At 37.4% G+C, this 21,678-nt stretch overlaps 2 long non-coding RNA genes across 5 annotated transcripts; both read right to left on the bottom strand.

Annotated features, from left to right (window-relative positions):
- Positions 1-5,407: 5,407 nt before the first annotated feature.
- On the bottom strand, positions 5,408-11,307 carry LOC145610391 (uncharacterized). 2 transcript variants are annotated; one of them, XR_014106278.1, is made up of 3 exons: positions 10,766-11,307; positions 5,878-10,662; positions 5,408-5,800 (listed from the first exon to the last, which is right to left on the bottom strand). It is a non-coding gene; the product is annotated as an uncharacterized LOC145610391 (long non-coding RNA). The 2 variants fall into 2 exon arrangements; XR_014106277.1 differs by having other exon boundaries at positions 5,878-11,307.
- A 4,111-nt stretch (positions 11,308-15,418) lies between these two features.
- LOC145611271 (uncharacterized) lies at positions 15,419-21,170 on the bottom strand. 3 transcript variants are annotated; one of them, XR_014106342.1, is made up of 5 exons: positions 20,529-21,170; positions 18,662-20,080; positions 18,462-18,532; positions 16,615-18,308; positions 15,419-15,862 (listed from the first exon to the last, which is right to left on the bottom strand). It is a non-coding gene; the product is annotated as an uncharacterized LOC145611271 (long non-coding RNA). The 3 variants fall into 3 exon arrangements; XR_014106343.1 differs by having other exon boundaries at positions 16,615-16,694; positions 16,869-18,308; positions 18,462-20,080; XR_014106341.1 differs by having other exon boundaries at positions 18,462-20,080.
- Positions 21,171-21,678: the final 508 nt, after the last annotated feature.

Genomic DNA, 21,678 nt, shown 5'->3' on the forward strand with positions numbered 1-21,678 from the left:
TATTCAGTAAGTTGTAGTTTAGTCCAAATTTGTCATCAGAAATTAGTAATTCACCTCTGATTAAGCTTGCATTTCAAAAGCTTAAACATTAATCTTACCAATTATCCATTGTTTTCCCACGCTAATCTTACCAGCCATAAATAAATTAGCAACACCCAAAAAACTTATGATCTTATTTGACCTGGTTTTATAAAACCAGCACAGTTCAATTTTTGTTTTTCCACAAAAGAGAAAGAAAAAAAAAAAAAAAAAAATCAAGAAAACTTTCTTACACATATTTTGGGATTCGAAAGTCCAAAAATTTCATGTCATAATTTCAAACCATTTTTAAAAAAATTAGAAAACAATAAAAATTTGTTGGGGGAGGAGGCTCAGATCTGCCATTTCACCAAAAACAATCTGGTGGAAGTAATTAATCCATCAAGGTTAGATAAAAGGTCAACTCCCATGGCGGCAAATCAAACCCATAACAGGTAGCTGCCAAGCCAAATGGAAAATCAACCTCATCAAAACCTTGACGATAAACACCTCCAAAAAACCAAACTGAAAATGACTAATTTGATCGATTTGATAGCATCATAGCCTCGAAGGGAACGGAGATAGTATAATTAATATTACGAAGTACAGTACAGTATATATATAATATGATTTGATGATTATGATGATGATGATTGAGGACCGTTTGATTGGGTTTAGAGAAATCATCGGCTTAAGATTACCGACCGCCGTAAACCGTGGCGGATTATCAAGGGAGAGTGGCAAACGGTCCTCGGGAAACTCCCACGGCCTCTCCCTGCCTCATTCTTAAACTAATGATAGGAGCCCTACTTTTTGCGGCTTCTCTTCTTTCTTATAGTGTGGTTAGGTGGTCAGGGTCACCATTTGATGATCATGTATTGCTTTTTTCTTTTGTTTGTTTATTTATTGTCACTTTTGCCCTCTTTGTTTAGGATCTTTTACAAGTATAAGCAATGAGAATGACTCTACTTGATTCAAACATATACGTACTTCCTTTGTTTTTACTACCTCCGATTTTTGTTATTTGCAACTTTGGTTTATTATTTGTGAGATAAAAAATATTTCAAAGTTGCAAATAATAAAATTTGGAGGTAGTATAGTACTTTCTTAATGGATTTTCCTTAGGCGCATTTGTTAATGTATGACTTTAAATAAGAACATGAACACAAGCAAGTAACGTGAATGATACTATTTGACTCAAACATATACTTCCCCTGTATTAATATTAGTTGACACATTTTCTTTAGACGCGTTTGTTCATCCATAACTTCAATAAAAGTATCATTAATTATATACAATTGAGACTCTAATTAACCAATTTTTTTTTTTCTTAAAAATAAATCACAAAATGAAATCAGAGTAACTTTTGTGAATGGTAGCGAAAGTAAAATAAATAAATGGTGCAAGTATTATTGAGTATCTGACACTAGTTTAGTTTTGTTGCTCAAATTTATTAAGGTAAAGGGATCAAAAATTAGAGGATCCCTAGATGAGGTTTGATTTCATGATCATGAAGTTATGAGAAATCTTAAGTTAGGTTAAGTCAACAAGTCTTTTTTTTTTTTTTTTTTTCTTGCTTAGTTTTATTGAGATAGTGATAACTTGGATTAATTAACACCCTCAGGTATAGCCATGCACAATTACACATTATAGGGTCGTATTAATAATGCCAATAATATAATACACGAAATCGAAGCGATTCAGGAGGTGTCAGGAGCTGGTGTTGGAATTTCACGGAACACTACGGGATGAATCCCGGGATCATATAATATTATGTGGACCATTATCCGGCGACGTAAAGGCCCCGGGCACCAAATCCTCAAAATTTCCTTAAAAAGCGTGGATTACAGCCTTCAATTTTGTAATTTTTTGACCTTTTTTCGCCCGAAAATAAAAATTGCCGAGATGTTTACCATGGTCCCTAATACCCTCTAAGAGTCCAATAGGGTCGGTGGAACCATCCAATATTCCCTTAAACGGTCATTTTACCCGTTCACAACTTGAAGTGATTTCGTAAACTCAGGCCTATCACGGACGTTTATGACAACATATAATGATCATATGTGGTTTCAAACGGAATTAAATGACCCCGAGATGTATCCCATAGGGTCTCAAGGCTTTTCTCCATAGGGCCCCGAAACCTCAAAATTTCCTCAAAACGTGAATTATAGCCTTCAATTTTGTAATTTTTTAACCTTTTTCGCCCGGAACTTAAAATTGCCAAGATGTTTACCATGGTCCCTAATACCCTCTGAGAGTACAATTGGGTCGGTGGAACCATCCAATATGTCCTTAAACGGTTATTTTACCCATTCACAACTTGCAGTGATTTCGTAAACTCAAGCATACCACGGACGTTTATGACAACATTTAATGATCATATATGGTTTCAAACGGCATTATATTACCCCGAGATGTATCCCTTAGAGTTTCAAGGTTTTTCGCCACTGTGCCCCAAAACCTCAAAATTTCCTCAAAAAGTGTGGATTATAGCCTTCAATTTTGTAATTTTTTGACCTTTTTTCGCCAGGAAATAAAAATTGCCGAGATGTTAACCATGGTCCCTAATACCCTCCAAGAGTCCAATTGGGTCGGTGGAACCATCCAATATGCCATTAAACGGTCATTTTACCCGTTCACAACTTAAAGTGATTTCGTAAACTCAAGTCTACCACGGACGTTTATGACAACATATAATGATCATATGTGGTTTAAAACAGAATTAAATGACCCCGAGATGTATCCCTTATGGTCTTTAGGCTTTTAGCCACCGGGCCCAAAATCTCAAAATTTCCTCAAAAATCGTGGATTTTAGCCTTTAATTTTATAATTTTTGACCTTTTTTTGCCAGGAAATAAAAATTGCCGAGATGTTATGGTCCCTAATACCCTCCAAGAGCCCAATTCAGTCGGTGGAACCATCCAATATGCCCCTAAACAGTCATTTTACTCGTTCACAACTTGAAGTGATTTCGTAAACTCAATCCTACCACGGACGTTTATAACAACATAAAATGATCATATGTGGTTTCAAACGGATTATATGACCCCGAGATGTTTTAGGATCTCAATTGGCTTTTTCGCCACCGGGCCCCGAAACCTCAAAATCCCACAAAAAACGTGGACTATAGCCTTCAATTTTGTAATTTTTTGACTTTTTTTCGTCTGGAAATAAAAATTGTCAAGATGTTTACCATGGTCCCTAATATCCTCCGGGAGTCAAATTGGGTCGGTGAAACCATCCAATAAGCCCTTAAACGGTCATTTTACCCGTTTAGAACTTGTAGTTATTTTGTAAACTCAAGCCTACCACGGACGTTTATGACAAAATATAATGATCATATGTGGTTTCAAACGGCATTATATGACCCCGAGATGTATCCCTTAGGGTTTCAAAGATTTTCGCAATCGGACCCCGAAACCTCTAATTCCTCAAAAAAAAAACGTGGATTATAGCCTTCAATTTTGTAATTTTTTGACTTTTTTTCGCCAGAAAATAAAAATTGTCGAGATGTTTACCATGGTCCCTAATATCTTCCGCGAGTCAAATTGGGTCGGTTACTCATCCAATATGCTCTAAACTGTCATTTTACCCGTTTACAACTTGCACGATTTCGTTAACTCAAGCTTACCACGGACGTTTATGAAAACATACAATGATCATATATGGTTTCAAACGGCATTATATGACCCCGAGAAGTATCCATTTGGGTTTCACGGCTTTTCGCCACCGGGCCCGGAAACCTCAAATTTTCCTCAAAAAGCGTGGATTATAAAAATTACCGAGATGTTTACCATGGTTCCTAATATCATCCGGGAGTCAAATTGGGTCGGTGGAACCGTCCAAGATGCCCTTAAACGGTCATTTTACCCGTTACAACTTGTAGTGATTTCGTAAACTCAAGCCTACCACGGACGTTTATGACAACATATAATGATCATATATGGTTTCAAACGGCGGCATTATATGACCCTGAAATGTATCCCTTAAAGTCTCAAGGCTTTTCGTTACCGGGCCCCAAAACCTCAAAAAGCTTGAATTATAGCCTTGAATTTTGTAATTTTTTTTGTCCCAGAAATAAAAATTGGCAAGGTGTTTACCATGGTCTCTATTCTCTAATATCCTCCGGGTGTCCAATTGGGTCGGTTAAACCATCCAATATGCTCTTAAACGGTCATTTTACCAGTTCACAACTTGTATTGATTTCATAAAGTCAAGCCTACCACGTACGTTTATGACAACATATAATGATCATATATGGTTTCAAAGGGCATTATATGACCCCGAGATATATCCCCTTGGGTCTCAACACTTTTTATCACCGGGCCCCGAAACCTCAAAATTTAAAATGACCCGACCTGAGAACCCGACCTTAACGGACAAAGATCTGAACACAGCCTGTAGTCAAACAATGGGGTGAAACTAGTGACCTGTAACTTGACCTTAACCTGATCTTAACCGAAAACCCATTTGATCCAATAGTTTATGACTTAACCCGAACCTGCCCCCGACCTGATAGTAACGTTAACCAATTTAATCCGACCTGAAAATAATCCGAACCTGAATTAGTACCCGACCCAATTCAAACATGAACCCGAGTCATGGAAGGTTTAATGAAATTTTATATACCTTTTATTCAGCTTATATATTGGCATAAGTCTGTAAACCCTCAATCCGTAATAAAATCTTTTGTACAGCTTATATAACTTTTGTTCTCTATTACTCGTATGTAGGTTTAATAAAATCTTGTTGATGCTTGATCAAATTATGGAAGGCGTAATTATATACTTCAACTTGGCCACACCGATATTTATTAGAATTGAACTTGAACCAGAACCCGACTCAACACTAACCCGCACCCGAATGTACCATCTTGTTAGCCCATCCAAACCCGACTCATCACAACCCGAACCTGAAATTAAACCCGATTTGATTTTAGCTCGAATTGAACTCGACCTATATCTGAAAATGTGAACAACCCGTTATAACTTGAACTGAAATTGACCCGACCTGAACCTGATTTGAAGCTAGTTGACCCGATATAACTGATCCTGATTTAACCCGAAACCTTATTTGACCCGACCCAAACCCGACTTGAATACCCGAATTGACAGCTCTACTCATACGGTGTAATGCTAACGAGTGTTTTTCCACAAATATTCATCATCACTCAACAGTCAATACCTTTTAAGTGCTTGTTAGTGCATTGTTTCATTACCTCTACAGTTGACACAATCAAGAGACTTCGCTTGACACAATTGCCACAACCACAAGGGCATGTATAGCCTATAAAAAAGAAATGATTCGGTTTCACTGATTATACTATCTTCGTCCATGAATAACTACTATAAATGTTACATTTGCTGCGTATAACAAAAAAAAAAATATCTTATAACAGAAACATTCTCAATAATGACATAGAAGTAAGATGGAATAGCAAAACAAGAGTAATTGTCTTATTAACCAACAATATTACTACACGGTTAAGCAATTTTAATCATATATACAGAGTACAAAACAATTTCAAAAGGCTTAGGGTAAAATTAACAAAAAAAATTAAAATGCTCCCGCTTAAATAGTAGATTATTTTGATACTAGCTGGTGGAGCTAACACTATAAGCTACATACGTGTTGTAGTTGTTCTTTTTGGTGTCTTGATCACCCCTTGAACGCTGAAAGTTAAAATGCTGATTTGTTTCAGCTGCAAACACTGAGGAATCAAGGCCCCGAATGGGAGATTGAGATGAGGGGTACGTTCCAAGTTTTTCCTCCAAAATGACAGCTGAACAGACAAGGCAGAAAAGTAATTAGAACCAATAAAACTGAATCATGAAGAAAGTAAGACTTCATTATTTTCACCTGAATCCCCATGCCACAATTTGAAGATGATGGCAGCTCCATAGTAGCAATGTAGCAGTATTTTGCTGGCAAAGCATGCAACACTAGTATGGTGCCAAGTTTTGATCGAAGGTCAATAGAAATATACCGCTCTGCTATCATGGTGTGGTACACAGCTGCAAAACCTCCTACCCCCACTTTGCCTTGCCACAAGGGAGGGGAGAGGCTCTCTAGGGTAAACTTGATATCTTAGCACAGTAGTAATAGCAACCCCACTTTGCCTTAAATATTACGTCACACTGAAAGTCTGAAACTAGTGGTAATACCTCTACCTCTGCCACTAAACCAGTAGAAGGGCTGTAGAACCACCCCCTGAAATAATTATTTTTTATTTCAAAAAAAAGGGAGAAACGAGGCTCAGATTTGCCCTTCATCAGGCAATGAAAGACACTACGGGAAAGCAAACAAAACTCAAGTTAAGAGTTTCCATATGCTGCCCTGCCAAGCACATGCAGCACCCTCCAGGCCTTTTCTTGTATCCTGATTACCGCAATCCTGTTCTTTTCAACTTAAGAAAATCAGTTCCACGTCTAATTAAGCTCATGCATGTTCTGATAAGTTCAGTTCAGAAAAATAAGACTAGACAAGTTAAAATTTTAGAGGTAAAAAGAATAGCCATCACAATTAGTTTTTCAAATCACACTAGACTCACAAGCTTCGTGTCCATCCTTGTCAACTGGAAACTCTTAAGTCAAGTTGATACAAAACTCAGCTTCGCCCTCTTATCCCATAAAATCCACACCTCCATTTCAGATAGCATTACATCAATTGTCATTAACAAAACCAACAAAAACAAAGCTTTGGTGTAAAAAATGGAACCATACCCCCTAAAAAAGAATAATTGTCTGACGTTACCATGAAAACCAAGGACATGTTAGAATATGAAAAATAAAAAAAATCACTTGTAGAGCTTTGGAGTGAAAATCAGAAGGTTGCGTGTTTGACAGACAGGCTTAGATACACCTTTGACTGGGTGTAAGCTCAATACTAAGGCGGCAAACCAAGCAGAGCTGATGGGCTTTGTGCTGCCAACCCAATAGCAGAAGCTTCCCCCTTCAATAATCAACCATTCTCTCCTTCCCAACATATAGTACTCAATTCTATTTTCAAAACTTACTCAAATAAAAATTCCAAAATCACATGCATCAAACATTTCATGTCTTTTTATCAATATAATCTTCAAATAATATGCACCCAAAACAACAAACAATTATAAAAAATGTAAAATTGTAAAACTAATACCAAAATTCAACAATGCAGCTTCCATTATTTATTTATTTATTCAAACAAGAGGCTCATATCCACATTTCATCAAACAATCCGGTGGAGAATTTTGAGGTGGGAAAATCAACCATGGCGGCAAATCAATCATATTGGGACATTTCCAAATTCCAACCAAAACAAACCACAAAACAAAAATAATACTACCTCCGAATCATATTATTTGCAACTTTGGAATATTTGATCTTTCTGCCAAACCAATGGAAAAAAAAACCCAAAACCTCAAAAAATTCTCCAAACCCAAATTAAATTTGACTACTCTGAATGGTTTACACTCATCACAGCCTCTAATGGTTGGTGATTTTTGGGGTTGAAAGATCAAAGAGCATGCAGTCAGCAGAGTTACACAGTCACTGCTCACAGAGACAAATAAAGCAGCTAAGGTTCTGGCCTCCGATGGTATGAGGACCGTTTTAATAGTATCCAGATAAATCACCGGCGAAAGACAATCATCATAAACAATGGTCGTCTAAGGAGAGGGGCAAAACGGTCCTCGGGAAACTCCCATGACCTCTCCCTGCCTCATTCTTGGTATTAATTAACATTAAACCCTAGATTATGAAGCTGATATTCACTAATTAAGGAAAAAAAACATCTTACCTCAGAAGCTCCTTCAATAGAAAGAGAGAAAACTCACACAGTCACAACCATTTCAATGGTGAATCCAGAGTACGCTTCAATGAAGGAGAGAGTGAGAGATAGCTCAAAAAGGCGCTTCAATAGTGAATGCAGAGTACACTGCAATGAAGGAGGCTCAGACCCTCATTTCATCAAACAATCAGGTGGAAAATTTCGAGGTGGGAAATCAGCCATGGCGGCAAGTCGATCAAAATCAAACCCAAATCATTTCCAACCCCACAAAATAAAATAAAATAAAATAAATGAGAAAAAATACAAGCTAAGCATCATGTTGAAGACTAAGGGCCTGTTCTCATTGAGCTAAACTGAAATGAATATTTCATAAGAGAAGGAAATTAGGAGCTGAGCTGAACTGAGCTTAACTGAATTGAATTTCAACGTATGAGACCGGGCCTGTTCTGATTTATTACTGAAAACAACTGAACTGATTGGATTGGAGCTGAGCTGAAATGAAATTCAGCTGAATAGAATAGGTACTAACTTTGATCTTTCTGCCAAGCCAAATGGAAAAATTTACCCAAATCCTCAAAAAAATTCTCCAAACCCAGATTAAATTTGACTACTTTGAACAGTTAAACTCATCATAGCCTCTAAAGATTTATAATTTTTGGTGGTTAATATGATTAAGCTGCATGCAGACTGCAGGGTTACAGTCACAGTTCACAGACAGATAGACAGTTGGTTAGAGCTGAGGACAGTTTTAACGGTTGTCGGAGAAATCACCGGCAAGAAACGGCCGCCATTAACGGTGGTTGTTTAAGGAGAGGGGCAAAACTGTCCTCGGGAAACTCCCATAACCTCTCCCTGCCTCAATCTTAGTATTAAATCAAAGATAAACCCTAGATTGTGAAATTGATATTCGATGATTACAAAAAGAAAACAACTTAACCTCAGAAGTCGATTCAATAGAGAACGTTGAGTGCGCTTCAATGGGAAAGTGACATTCGATGATAACAAAAACATTATTACCTCAAATACCTGCTTCAATGGAATGAGAGAAAGCTCAAAAACCGCTTCAATGGAGACCTCAGAGTGAGCTTCAATGGAGGAGGCTCAGATCTGCATTTCATCAAACAATTTGGAGGAGAATTTTCAAGAAAGAGAAAATCAATTACACAAATGGTGGCAGCAAACAAAACCCTAAAGTTGCAGCCAAGCAATTGGAAAAGAAAATAAATTTCCCATAATAACCCAGGAACCCAAATTGATTTTGATTACTTCAAACGATTCAATTTCTATTTTCAAAACTTTCTCAAATCAAAATTCCATGCACCAAACAGTTCATGTCTTTTTATCAATATAATCTTCACATCATATACTCACAAAACAACAAACAATTAAAAAAAATGTAAAATTGTAAAAGTATTACCAAATTTCAACAATGCAGCTTCCTTTTTATTTTTCTCAAACAAGAGGCTCAGATCCACATTTCATCAAACAATCCGGTGGAGAATTTTGAGGTGGGAAAATCAACCATGGCGGCAAATCAATCATATTGGGACATTTCCAAATTCCAACCAAACAAAACCAAACCATAAAACAAAAAATAATACTACCTCCACATCACATTATTTACAACTTTGGAATATTGATCTTTCTGCCAAGCCAATGGAAAAATTACCCAAAACCTCAAAAAATCCTCCAAACCCAAATTAAATTTGACTACTTTGAATGGTTTACACTCATCACAGCCTCTAATGGTTGGTGATTTTTGGGGTTGGAAGATCAAGGAGCATGCAGTCAGCAGAGTGACAGTCACAGCTCACAGAGATTCTGGCATCCGATGGTTTGAAGACCGTTTTAATAGTGTCCAGATAAATCACCGGCGAAAGACAGCCGTTGTAAACAACAGTCCTCTAAGGAGAGGGGCAAAACGGTCCTCGAAAACTCCCATGACCTCTCCCTGCCTCATTCTTGGATTTAATCAAAGATAAACCCTAGATTATGAAAGTGATATTCGCTGATCAAAAAATACATCTTACCTCAGAATCTCCTTCAAGGCTTCAATAGAGGAGAGAAAACTCACAAAGGGCCTATTCAGATTTACTTAAAACAACTGAACTGAAATAGTGAACTGAACTGAAATTAAGCTGAATAGAACAGCCCAAAGTCACAAGACTCGCAACCGATTTCAATGGAGTATTCAGAGTACACTTCAATGAAGGAGAGAGTGAGAGATAGCACAGAGGCGCTTCAATAGAGAATTCAGAGTGCACTTCAATGGAGGAGGCTCAGACCCTCATTTCATCAAACAATCCAGTGGAAAATTTTGAGGTAGGAAAATCAACCATGGCGGCAAATCAATCTAATCGAACCCAAATAATTTCCAACTGAACCAACCCCACAAAATAAAATAAAATAAAATAAAATAATACAAGTTACGCTTCATGTTGAAGACTAAGGGCCTGTTCTCATTGACTGAACTAGCTGAAATGAACTGAACTTAACTTATTAGAATATTAGGAGCTGAACTCAATTGAACTGAAAATAATTGTATGAGAACAAGGGCCTGTTCTATTCAGCTCAATTTCAGTTCAGTTGGTTTCAGTAATCGGAACAAGTTCTAACTTTGATCTTTCTGCCAAGCCAAATGGAAAATTTTACCCAAAACCTCAAAAAATTCTCCAAACCCAGATTAAATTTGACTACTTTGAACAGTTAAACTCATCATAGCCTCTAAAGATTGATAATTTTTGAAGGTTAATATGATTAAGCTGCATGCAGACTGAAGGGTTACAGTCACAGTTCACAGACAGATAGACAGTTGGTTAGAGCTGAGGACAGTTTTAACGGTTGTCGGAGAAAACAACAACTTAACCTCAGAAGCTGCTTCAATGGAAGATAGAAATATCAGAAGTCGATACAACGGAGAACGTCAAATGCGCTTCAATGGAAAATTGACATATGATGATAACAAAAACAATATTACCTCAGAAACTGCTTCAATGGAGTAAGAGAAAGCTCAGAAGCCGCTTTAATGGAGAACTCAGACTGCGCTTCAATGGAGGAGGCTCAGATCTGCATTTCATCAAACAATTTGGGGGAAAATTTCCAAGAAAAAGAGAATCAATTACAAATGGCGGCAAACTAAACCCTAAAGTTGCTGCCAAACTAATTGGAAAAGAAAATCAATTTCCCAGAAAAACCCAGAAACCAAATTGAAATTTGATTACTTCAAACGATTCAATTTCATCACAGCCTCAAAGGGTCCTTTTTTTTTTTTTTTTTTTTTTGAGATTGAAAAGGGGAAGAAGAAGAAGAAGAAGAAGAAGAGGTATATACTTGTAGTACGTAGTATGGAGTAGTATTTAAATACGGAGTACTAATGAAGAAATATCAGTTATATTTTCTCTAAGAGGGCCGTTTTAATGGTGGTCGGAGAAATCACCGGCTAAAGATGACCACCGTAGACGGTGGTTATCATGGAAGAGGGGCAAAACGGTCCTCGGAAACTCCCATGCCTCTTCCTGCCTCATTCAATCGTAAGAACCCTAATTTTTGCCCCCTTCTGCTCTTTTAAAGAGGGGATTTGAGGCAATTGTCAATTTTGCCCTCTTTGTTTAGGCTTTGGAGTGAAGTATAATGAGGGCAATAATGTATTATACTCCACTACCTCTATTACTCCTATTTTTTCTGGCTATAACAAAAAGAACATTGCTTCCTTCTTTTTGGGACTTGCCCCTCGTGTTCACCCCCCACCCCCCAAAAAATAGAAAAAAAAAAAAGAGAAAAGAACATTGCTGATATGAATCGGGTTTAACAAGTATAAGAGATGGTATTAATGAATTAATTTTGTTTAGGTAAAGGCGCGAAGTGAGTAAAATCGGGAAGTAGTATTAATGCTAATCATGGTGTTCGATGATGTCCTTATAAGAATTGTAGTAGTATTGTACTATTGATTGGGTAAAATGGTGCATAAATTGTGCAAGGGCTTCGAGGCTTCTTATGAACACAAAGACTAGCGAGTAGGAGCTTCAATAAGTAATATATTGATGCTAATCATGCTATTTAATGATGTCCGATTGTCCTAATGATAGGAAAAAACGGTGCATAAAATGTGCAAGGTACTAGACTACTATGTATATGCTGCTCTGAGCTTCTGAGGCTTCTTACAACTGCATGGTGGTTTGCGATAAGAAACTCAAACTAATAACTCCTCTTAGCAGCTAGCACATTTCATGATCCATATACATTTGAATGCACAAGCAGTAAGCATCCTAGAATAATTAGAGGAGCTCGCGTTGAGCAATTTGGACCTTTAAGCTGTGAATGTTATCTTACATCAAAAGGAAACTTCATCATCTAAGAGCAATCAGAGTAAAACCAATGTAGTACTGCACTCCGCATCATTGTATACAATGCAACATAATCCTTGAGGAAAATTCTCAAGGATCTTATTTGAGTACAAAATGCAGCAAACTACATCAAAAAACACCCTCCAATCTAACCCTGTGACTTACATTACTAGATAAAATCAATGTCAATACACCGTAGCTCTTGAATCTGAGCCTGTTGATTACAAACTCTGTTCTTACGATATTAGTTGACAGGTATTTGACTTATATGCTCCTAAGTCCCAATAGATCATAAAAGCACCGCCCATTGACATTGAAGGGTTGATATGATCTGCCAGCAAAACCTCAGAAAACAAAGGTAGGCTGAGATAACCCTTTCTTTTACCATTCAGATCAGTATTACACCTACAGTTTCCCAGAATCATCAGCAGCAACACAAGCAATGGGTAAATAAAACAAACAATCCAAAGAGGCAAATAACATCAATAGACGACAGCCATCAGCAGCCAAGCACAACCCGAAGAAGCAAAAATCCCAGCAACGTTATACAAAGGCCTGAACTTCATCTAGGATAAATACTGTCAAAGCTATTTTATGCCCAATTTAGTTGATGTCAACTCATGATCTGCAAAATCATAATGCTAATCAATCATATCAATTACAAAATGTACACATAAAATGAATCTCGGTCAATTTTGCACAATTTGACTTACAGAATCTCAATTACAAACTTAAAGAAACATAAGCGATGCAATTCTATTTAATCACTGCAATTGTCCACTCTAATTCTGTTCATCAATTTCAAGCATAAAGAACCAAACTTTACCATCTAACTTTCAACTATTCAAAATACCCAACAGCCTTAACCTCACATTTATCCATCTTTAACATCTTCAAATCATTTAATTCTATTATCATGCTAAATACTGAGTACTGACCAATAAAGAAAAAAGAAATCATTTTGAAAAGGGAGGCTCAGATCAGCATAGCATCAAACAAACAATTTGTTGTGGCAAATCAAGCAAGGTAAAAATCAACAATGGCGGCAAACCAAACCTGAAAAGATGCGCATTTGAGGAGAGAGAAAATCTCAACCCAACAACATGCAAAACACCCATCAAATTGCTGCCAAGCCAAATGTCAAATTACCCAAAACAAGAAATGCCCACAAAAACTGAACTGAAAATTGATTACTATTAAACGATTATTTATCATCACAGCCTCATTATTGGTAGAATTACTACTACTAGTACTACTACTGAATTTTTATTTTTTTTTATTTTCTTTTTGGGTTTTTGGTTTGTTGTGTTGATTTGAGGGCCGTTTTTATGGTGGTCAAAGAAATCACCGGCTAAAGATGACCGCCGTGAACGGTGGTTATCAAGGAAGAGGGGCAAAACGGTCCTCGGGAAACTCCCAAGCCTCTTCCTGCCTCATTCAATCGTATGAGCCCTAATTTTTCTCCCAATTTGCTTATTTAAGGAGCACAAGGAATTGTCTTTCACCTATTGTATATTGCCCTTTTTGCCTTCGTTCTTGGGCTTAACCGCTTAATGAACTTGAACAAAATGAGGGTATTAATGTCTTTCAATTTTTCTTGACATACTATATTCTTGTATTTTTCCAAAAGTATTAATTAAAAAAAAAAAAAAAAGGATTTTTTAACTTTTGCTACCAGTGAAACAACTCGATTTCAATTTTGCTACTCATCAAAACTTTTATTTTATTTTACTACCTAACATATGCACTTTTTTAAAATTTTGCTACCTGTAACGGAATCTGTTAGGGTTCCGTTAAGTTTATAATTTTTTTTAAAAAATAATAATAAATTAAAAATTAAAAAATTTAAAATTAAAAAAAAAAACCGCCACCCCTCAACCACCACCCCTTCTCTCCCCCCTGATGGCGTCGGCGCGCGAACCCACCCCCTCCCTACGCAGCCCCCCTTTCCCTTTCCCCCACCCCTACGCAGCCCCGACCCCCCTTTGTGCAGCCCCGACCCCCCTTTGTGCAGCCCCGACCCCATCCCGAACCAAAACCACCCCCTTTCCCCTTCCCCCACCGGAATCCGCCCCCAACCACGGCCGACCCCAACCACCGCCGAACAGCCGCCCCAACCACCAATAGCCTTTCCCCCAACGAACCCCAACCACTAAACTTGCTCCCTCCTTCGAAATTGGTTCGAATTTGGGCATGATTCGAACAATATTGTCGAAATTGTTTTAGGGCTTTTGTTTGTTTACATTTGAATTGCAAAATCATGTATTTAATTGTTGTTTTCGTTTTGAAATCAATGAGTTTGATTCGAAAAAATTAAAAACCCTAATTTTTTCCCCCAATTTGATTTCAAAATTTAGGGGTTTCGTTAAGGGGGTTCGAATGGCTGGGAGGTGTCGCAGGTGGGTATGGTGGGTCGCAATGGGGTGGTGTTGCGATGGAGTGGTCTCGCATGTGGATTCGTGAGCTGGGCATTTCTGGGCTATTTCTTGGGTGGGTGGGTGGGTGCTTTCGAGGGTTTCGTGGGCAGTGATGGATGAGGGGTGGTGGAGGGAGGTGGGTGGGTGGCTTGAGTTGGGTAGTGATGGATGAAGGTGGTGGAGGGACGTGGGTGGCTGGCTTGAGGTGGGCAGTGATGGGTGAGGGTGGTGGAGGGGCGTGGCAGTTGAGGGGAGGGGTGGCAGGGGTGGCTGGTTTTCTTAAAATTCTTTTTTTTTTTTTTTGGTGGCTGACGGGGAGGCATTTAGGGTGGCTAAGGAGGGAGTGGTGGCCGGAAGGTGGTAATGAGGGTGGCTTGATCTCACTAACGGAATTATAAACGGATTTCGTTAACTGGTAGCGAAATTTAAAAAACAGAATTTGATAGGTAGTAAAATAAAATAAAAATTTTCATAGGTAGCAAAAGTGAAATCGACTTTTTAACAGGTAACAAAAGTCAAAATTTCCAAAAAAAAAATACAAATATGAAGCCCTTGTGAAATAAAATGATTGTTTGGTTTATAGTGTACTACTGTACTTCAATTTAAAAGCATGAAAATGTTTAAAAATTGTTTCTTAGCTTGACGTAACATTGCGTTGTCATTTTCACCTCTATATATAGTGAACACCAAACAGTTAAACAACGCCCATAATTTACCAGGTAATCTGAATATGCTTCAATTCGCAGTTACAAATTTACAATGGCCACAAACAAAGAGTAGCATTTTACTATTTTAGACTCTTAATTAGTTGCAAGAGTCGCAATGTTAGTAACACGGAGGAAAAATTTAATCAATCAAGCACAAGCACCCTCAAATCAAACAACTTTTTATCAATCATCATTATCATTAATCAACATAATTTCTTCAATCTTATAATCCGTACATTATACAGAAAGCTTTGGTCTGTACATGATCCTAGACCGTTCAATAATCACTATGGAATTGTAACTTTTCAGTGCCTACATAATTGTATCAGTAATGGTACAAAAACTGAAGTTGCCTTTAAACCAGCAAAATACTTGATGCTGTTGCCTGTCACTTTGATGCACCAAGTCCCATAGAATGTGACCCTCTTTTAAGTGCGCACATACTAATACCAGTAACTGTACAAATCTGAAGTTGCCTCTGAACCAGCTAAACACTTGATGCTGTCGCCTGTCACTTGATAGTGTCGAGTATTATAGTATGTAAGCCCGCAAAGTTTTGATCAGCATTTAATCTCAAAGCCACCACTTGATCACAAATGTGCCCGCCCTGAAAAACAGTTTAAGAGGTCATAGCAAAAGTTCAGAAAAGAATGCATGAATGCATGATTAGTGATATAAGTTCCAAGAGTAGAGGATGAATAAAAGGGCATCACTCGTTAATAATGAACTTTGCCAAGCCACCAAAGTGTTTGCACCACGCTTTAATGTTTATGCTATGTGCAAGCGCTTTGCTTCCTAAACTTAGTGGTATGTTGTCTATGTATACAGTAGTTTATATAATCCATAATTAGCTAAAAAAAAAAAAACAAGGAATTTCAAAGATCTTCAATGACCAGATTTAAGCATATTTTCGAAACCATAATATTCAACAAGATCATTCCAAGGCTTAAAAATTTCACTAGGGAGTACATAGCATATTAGAGAGATTACAGGAATATTTATGGGGGTATTTCATCACGGGAGGACACATTTTCAGGGAATATCACATAAAAAAAGGGCATAGTGAACGACTCATTTAACTATTAATCAATAATCACCAAAGTCCAAATCATTAACAGTGACATGAATACACTAAAAAGGGCATAGAGACAGACTCATATAAGACTAGGGTCTTTCTCATACAAAATGATCAGTTCATCAAGCAATTGTGAAGCCTAGACTAACAAGCCAAAGTTCATCGATAATGGATGCAAGAACAGAAACAGCAGGGCATGGAAGGTTTCCAAAATGCTTATTTCATATTGTTATTATCAGCTTCATAAAATAATGCAAGAATTACTAATGAAATTACATACTTACAATGAGCATCTTAAGCATTTGTAGAAACACCAAAATGCAAACTTCCCTAGCATCCGATTTACAGCAGTCTCAGCCATTGACTGCAGAACATACCCAATTGGGATATGCAACAACACCAAAGCCAATCAAATTATTCATCTATAACAGAAATCATAACAAAAAAATCATCATAGTTTCTAAGTGTTAATAAAAAAAAATAACATAATAAACTGAAGCAGGGTACATTCAGTGAGAGAGAGAGAGAGAAATTCAACCTTCATTAGAGATCAGGAAGGGACCCAAAGTCTATTAGAGTATTCACAAATGAACCCAAGATCCATTACTTCAAATACTCCGTACTAATACTGATATAGCTCAAATGTTGGCTGAATGACTGGTGAGAGCAAAGACCTAAAACTTGCATTATACAATATTAAACTTTATAAGGCAGGTGAAACACAAGCACAAAGGAGACCTGGGATTCAACTGTTACTCAAGAGCAACCTCATCAAGGCCCGCTTTAATGGATGCATGAATAATTGTCCCATTTAACCCTCCCAAACTTAAACCACAAAAATGAGTTATATTTCCCTCTGGATCTGGAGCTGTTTATATTTTTTTAGGAGGCTCAGAACCACATTTCATCAAACAATTTGGTTGAGGATTTCGAGGTGGGTAAATTAACCATGGCGGCATATCAATCAAATTGGGTACAAAAAATTTCCTTCTCTCATAAACAATTCATTTCAGCTCTATTCAGTTGAGTTCAGTAAACAGGCTCTTAGTAACAATTGCAACATACAAAACACCCATCATTTGATTGCTGCCAAGCCAAATGGAAAATTACCAAACAATTCAAAATATTCTCCAAACCAAAATTAATTGACTACTTTGAACGGTTTACACTCATCACAGCCTCTAAAGATTGATGAAAATTGTGGGGTAAGAAGATGGAGACAGACAATAGTTACAGAGTCGCATCTCACAGAGACAGATAAGGCAGTTAAGGTTCTGGCGTGTGCCGGTTTGAGGGTCTTTTTTGCTGTGGTCGGAGAAATCACCGGCTAAAGATGCCCACCGCCTATGGTGGTCGTCTAGGGAGAGGGGCAAAACGGCCCTCGGGATACTCCCATGGCCTCTCCCTGCCTCATTCTTGGTAAACCATAAAGACTGGTAAATGCAGTCCTGTCCCTCAGCAAGGGCAGGAGGGGTGGCTGCCCCTGGTCCAAGGAGTAATGGCCCCATTTTCATGGTTTCATCCTTGACATTAAAGGGTTACATTTGCAACACATTAGCAACTAAAGTTGACTCATTTATCAAACTAGGCTCGAAAAAATATGTTAAATTTATCTTGCTTAAGAATATGAATAGCAGAATTCTAGTAACAAGATTGCTCGTTATAGTCTTTCATAACTTCGGTTTTTTATAACCAATAGTTTAACAATCCACCATAGAAGAACCCTGCATTGACTATGACAGCAATGTTAACAATTAACACTTGATTGTGACATTGATATTTAACAAAACATCTTATCTCAGAAGCTGCTTCAATGGAGGAGAGAAAGCTCAAAAGCCACTTCAATAGAGAATTCAGAGTATGCTTCAATGGAGGAAAGAGGAGGTGCAGCAAGGCAGCACAAACGTGAAAAAGCTCCAAACGGGAAAAGGAAAACATGGACCTAGGAGGAATATTAATGACACGCCTGTAACGTCAACTGCAAAGGTGTCAAAATTAGACGTGTTAGTAACACAGTTTTGCTTTGATAAATATGAGTGGGAAAGAGGTAGCTTTTAATTATAATTAACGGGTCATTCAAAAATTGTATGAATACACATTTTTAGTAACAGATGGATAGGATCAGATATACCTTTGATTAAACTGAAGGATATTTCAATATGAAACTTTACGATGCAGACAAGGTACAAGCAGAAAGGAGACCTGGAATCCAACCACTTCTTAAAAGCATGCTCATCAAGGCCCTCTTTAAGGATGCATCAATAATTTTCTAGTCTAATCCTCCCAAAATACAAACCATAAATGTAATGCAGAACTCAGTATGTATATTACCTTGTCCACAATGCTAGCTTCCAAATTGGTTTCCCCTGGATGTGGAGCAGGAATAGGTTATTGCTATTCAACTCTGTTTTTTTTTCCTTTTTTTTTTTCTTTCCAGGAGGCTCAGATCCACATTTCATCAAACAATTTGGTGAAGAATTTCGAGGTGGGAAAATCAACCATGGCGGCAAACAAAAATAGATGGGTCCAGAACATTTCAGATGAACCAAACAGAGCCCAAAAACACAACCGCAACAACAAAAGACCATCATTTTGATGAGAGTGAGGGATAGCACAAGTGGTTAGAGATTTCCTCCCAGTTCCAAGAGATCATAGGATTGATTCTCATCACCCGCCCTTGTGGCTCTCTAAACACCAAAAATAAAAAGACCCATCATTGATTGCTGCCAAGCCAAAGGGAAGTTAACCAAACAACTCAAAAAATTCTCCAAACCCAACTTGATTGACTACTTAGAACGGTTTACTCATCACGGCCTCTAATGATTGATAAAGTTAACAATGTGCGCAGACTGCAGAGTTCCAGTCACAGCTCAAAGAGAAAGATAAGACAGTTGAGTTTCTGGCATTCTACATTTATGTTTCTAGCACTTGACAGTTTGAGGGCCGTTTTTACAGTGGTTGGAGAAATCACCGGCAAAAGATGACCGCCGCTGATGGTGGTCGTCAAAGGAGAGGAGCAAAACGGCCCTTGGGAAACTCCCATGGCCTCTCCTGCCTCATTCTTGGTAAGCCGTAAAGATTGATATATGCAGGCCCGTCCCTAAGCCAAAGCGGGAGGGGCAGCTGCACTAGGCAGGGAAGTAAAGGTCCATTTTCATAGTTCCAACCTACAATAAAGGGTTACAAACAACAGCTTGCAAGTTGCAACACATTAGCAACCAAATTTGACTCAATTATCAAATTAGGCTCCAAGAATCACATCAAATTCTTCTTGATTAATTATGGGCCTGTTTTGTTCAGCTTAATTTCAGTTTAGTTCAGCTCCACTCAATTCAATTCAGTTCCTAATTTCCTTCTCTCATAAACAATTCATTTCAGCTCAGCTCAATAAATCAGAACAGGCCCTATATCAACATTAATGGCACATAGCAAGATTCTTGCAATAAAACGATCATTATAATCTTTCATAACTTCAGTTATAGTAATCAATAGTTCAATAATCCACCTTAGAAGAATCCCAAATTGACTATATCAATCAATCAATCAAGCCTTGATCCCAAATTTACTATACAGACAATTAAATTAACACTAGATTGTGAAATTCATATTCATGGGCTTTTATGTTCATCATAAGGCCGTTTAGGGGAGATCAAAGCAATCAAAGGCTAACGATGACTGGTAGTCATCAAGAGAGTGACAAACGGTCCTTAAGAAACTCCCACAGCCTCTCCCAGTCTCAATCTTACACTCCTGAAAAACAAATGCAACAAATATCAATACTACAACTAGTATATTACTGAACCAGTCATTGTACAACATAACCTAGTCCATAAACATAGCTTCTAATACAATTAATATGCCCAATATCATCTATAAAAGTACCAATTTTTACGACTTATAATCAACAATGCATTATTACCCAACAACCTCACCACCAAAATTCACCAATTCAAGAATCCAAAAACTTAACTTAAAAATACTATTCATCTTAAACTGAGTAAAAACACTAATATCATTGAACAACAAAAACAAAACTCACACCCAAAAATCAAGACTTTCTCAAATCAAACTTTTATAGTCACATGCAAACCAATATTTCAAGATTTTTCATCATATATAATCATCACATCAAGCTCCCAACATTCACACAACAAAAAATTATTTAAAAAAAAAAGAAGCAAAATAGTAAAAGGTATACCTTTTCAACAATGCAGCTTCCAATTCTTCCTTTTTTTCAAATAGGAGGCTCAGATCCACATTTCATCAAACAATCAGGTCGAGAATTTTGAGGTGGGATAATCAACCATGGCGGCAAATTGCACCCAACTAATTTCCAACCAAACCAAACCAAAACACAAAACAAAACAAAACAAACATCATGAAGATAAACTCGTATCTTCTTCTTTTCTTTTTTTTTTTTTTTTTTTTTTCTGCCAAGCCAAATGGAAAAATTACCCAAAACCCTCAAATAATTTCTCAAAACCAAGATAAAATTTGACTACTTTGAACGATTTTCTCTCATCACAGCCTCTAATGATAGATTGATTGATGATTAGGAAAGGGTGAGAAGAGAAGATTAAGATGCATGCACATACTGCAGAGTTACTGTCACAGCTTACAGAAACAGATAAGACAGTTTGGGTTTCCGCATTCGACGGCTTGAGGATCGTTTTAGAGGTGGTCGGAGAAATCACCGGCAAAAGACGACCGCCGTTGACGGTAATCGTCTAAGGAGAGGGGCAAAACGGTCCTCGGAAAACTCCCATGGCCTCTCCTTGCCTCATTCTTGGTAAACATGAAAGAGATAAACTTGAACTGTAGTTTCTTGTATATGATGATGCTTGTGCTTTGTGCTGCTTTCTATTATAAACCTGTAGCTGTTGTAAATGGACATTTTTATCCCTTGAGTTTTGTTGTGTGAGAGAAGAAAGATACGGGCATTAATGTACTAGTATATTTTTTTGATTGGTCAACTCTAATCTAGGTTGCACAAGAACGGATACTGACACAGATACAGTTACGAAACGGATATGAACGCCGATCTCAATAAAATGGACACGGGTACGGAATGTTAAAATTCATATAATAATATATTTAAAACAAAAAATTTGACCATATATTTGTCATTTCGTCCTCTCATTTGATCACATAATCATAATAACAATGAACTACTTTTATATTTGAAACACCCATATTATATAATAATTACCTTATTTATCTTACTTAACTTAAATTTTCTCAATAAAAAATAGTTGAACAATCCATATCATAGCAAAATACGAGCATAGGCATATCGTCGTGTGTCCCTCAAGAGACACGGCAATTGGATGAAGTGTCCATACATCCTA

The sequence above is a fragment of the Chenopodium album genome, chromosome 24 (assembly GCF_948465745.1).
Source record: "Chenopodium album chromosome 24, dcCheAlbu1.1, whole genome shotgun sequence".
Classification (NCBI taxonomy): Eukaryota; Viridiplantae; Streptophyta; class Magnoliopsida; order Caryophyllales; family Amaranthaceae; genus Chenopodium; species Chenopodium album.